Source organism: Myxocyprinus asiaticus, chromosome 16 (genome assembly GCF_019703515.2).
Source record: "Myxocyprinus asiaticus isolate MX2 ecotype Aquarium Trade chromosome 16, UBuf_Myxa_2, whole genome shotgun sequence".
Lineage (NCBI taxonomy): Eukaryota > Metazoa > Chordata > Actinopteri > Cypriniformes > Catostomidae > Myxocyprinus > Myxocyprinus asiaticus.
The window spans coordinates 442,501-445,000 of record NC_059359.1 but is presented as its reverse complement, the minus strand read 5'-3'; the positions used below and the strand labels follow the sequence as shown (position 1 = coordinate 445,000).

At 39.6% G+C, this 2,500-nt stretch overlaps 1 pseudogene; it reads right to left on the bottom strand.

The window, feature by feature from the left end:
* Positions 1-2,500, bottom strand: part of LOC127454532 (intermembrane lipid transfer protein VPS13B-like) — a 189,269-nt pseudogene that overhangs the window by 66 nt on the left and 186,703 nt on the right.

Sequence of the window (2,500 nt, the reverse complement as noted above, 5' to 3'; positions counted from 1 at the left end):
ACCCCTGTAACAGCAGGACGCCATTATAAGGCTGGTGCCCATAATGACAGACAGAGATTTCTGAACTTTAAGAGGTTTCTGTAAGGTGGATGGGGAGAGAATGTTCTGCATCTGTGGATGGACATAGAGAGACTGAAGACACACAACACACAGACCAAGAGCAGGTTATCCACCAAAAACACACCACCCTTTACCAACACTCACTTACCAACCAATCCTTTCTCACCCGTCACGGCCATAAAACACCAGCAAGAGCACAAAATGACACGTTTAGGCCTGAAACATTGAGCGGGATTAAATACACACTAAGGATGTTAATTTAATAATTAAAATGTATCGACTGTTGCACATCTGAAACACAACATTACATTAAAGCCCAGTTTATACTTCTGCATTGAACCTACGATGAATAACGTATGAAATATGATTATTTACTGATGCAATACTGTCAAACATAGTCAAATCATCGTGCAGATCAGACAGTTCGCGAGTAGAACGCAACACATATTGTTTCACATGCATATCAAATTAATATCAAGTAAAAGCCCTGAGGAAAAAAAAGAAGCTGTAAACAGATATTTTCTGTCGCGTTTCGCTTGTAACTTCATGAAACACAAACAGAACATAAAAACAGCAGATGCTCCCGATTGAGACAATTGTTTAATGGTTCTGAGTCCAGAATCAATGTTATATGACACATAGATATTAAAATAATCTAGGATAAAATGCAACGCTACCTCAGATATCGTTGTTATTATCCTGAAGGGCGGTCTCTGGTCACAAAGTGCACCAATCACAGCTGTTGTGGTCTGTGTTGACGTGAGGCGCAGTTACATTTTTGAAGAGGTGCACATCAGCCTACGGTTCGACGCAGAAGTATAAATCAGAAGTCTAATGAATTATTCCATGCAACTCATGCCTTGTTTTGAAAGCATACGATAAGGTTTGGTGAAAAAAACAAAATCGAATTTATTCAGTGAAAGTCTTCACAAACCGTTGTTCTCCTGTGAGAGTGCACGAGAGCAGCAGTTCAAGCAGCCCCTGCTCGCGAAAAGGGGCGTTCAATTGAGAACTCGCTTAGTTTGTGCTACAGCCGGAACACCATAGAGATATTCACAACACCGCTGCACACAAACCAGAGAACCAAACTTACTTTGGGTGAACTATCTCTTTAAATAAAGCAATAAATAAAAAAGGTAAGTTCTGAAATATTCCACAAAACAGAACGTCAAGTTTTAATAAACTCGAAACTGTATCTTGTATACAAGTTATAAGGCTTAAACTATTCACAAATTCATACTAAACATAGCTTAAATGTATTCATATATATTAATCTGAAAATATACTATACTATAAAAGAGAAAAACGCCATGACTCGCATTTCTTAAGTTCATTTTTTTTAATTATATTTAAGCAGTAGGCTGCCTGCACATATTATTTGCAGTTCTTCACATGCGTTTTGCAGTATAAACATTAACGATTAATCAGTACATTGACCTTTAATTTTCATGACAAACGATTATGAACATTTCTGAAAATTGACAGTGCACATCAATACCCTGTTAACAACCAAAAATCTTCTTATTTTAAAAGAAATCTGAAAACACGCCAACCAGGTCTCCTAAGCAACCAAATTGGCCCGGTTGCTAGGGAGGGTAGAGTCACATGGGGTAACCTCCTCGTGGTTGCTATAATGTGGTTCTCGCTCTTGGTGGGGCGCGTGGTGAGTTGTGAGTGGTCTGGAGTGGTTGATGTTGTGGAGAGTAGCATGAGCCTCCACACACGCTACGTCTCCGCGGTAACGCGCTCAACAAGTCACGTGATAAGATGCGCAGATTGACGGTCTCAGACGCGGAGGCAACTGATATTCGTCCTCCGCCACCCGGATTGAGGCGAGTCACTACACCACCACGAGGACTTGGAGCGCATTGGGAATTGATCATTCCAAATTGGGAGAAAAAATAAAATAAAAATAAAAATAAGAAAACATAAGAAACCAACGTTTACATGAGACTCAAAATCATCAGGTTATTCTCTGCTTTTGACATCAAAACGTAAACAGTTCTACATACAAAACTTGCGCGCATTGAATAAGCCGGTAAGAACACCAGTAAAGGCAAAAATCTGATCAGTGTGCATTTATGACCTTACACCGCTAAAGGAAAATCGTTTACATAAACGTATACATTGTCAGCTTCAGCATAATCAGTGAAAGATCATGAAAACTAGGGTTGCCACCCGTCCACGATTTTCCAGGATCGTCCTGGTTTTTGACCAACTGTCCTGGAAAAATGTTATTCCATTTCGGCATGCAAAATCTCCAATTAAAGTTAGCTGAGTTCAACTGTCAACATGTTAATAGAGCCACCTGAATAGTAACCAGACCCCTTAGATATTGGTAGGTAAATGAAAGTAGCTGAAATACTTCATAAACAAACATGCAAGGGAACGTTTATGAATGACAGATGTTGCAGTTCTGCAGTTTTGCACACACAGCATC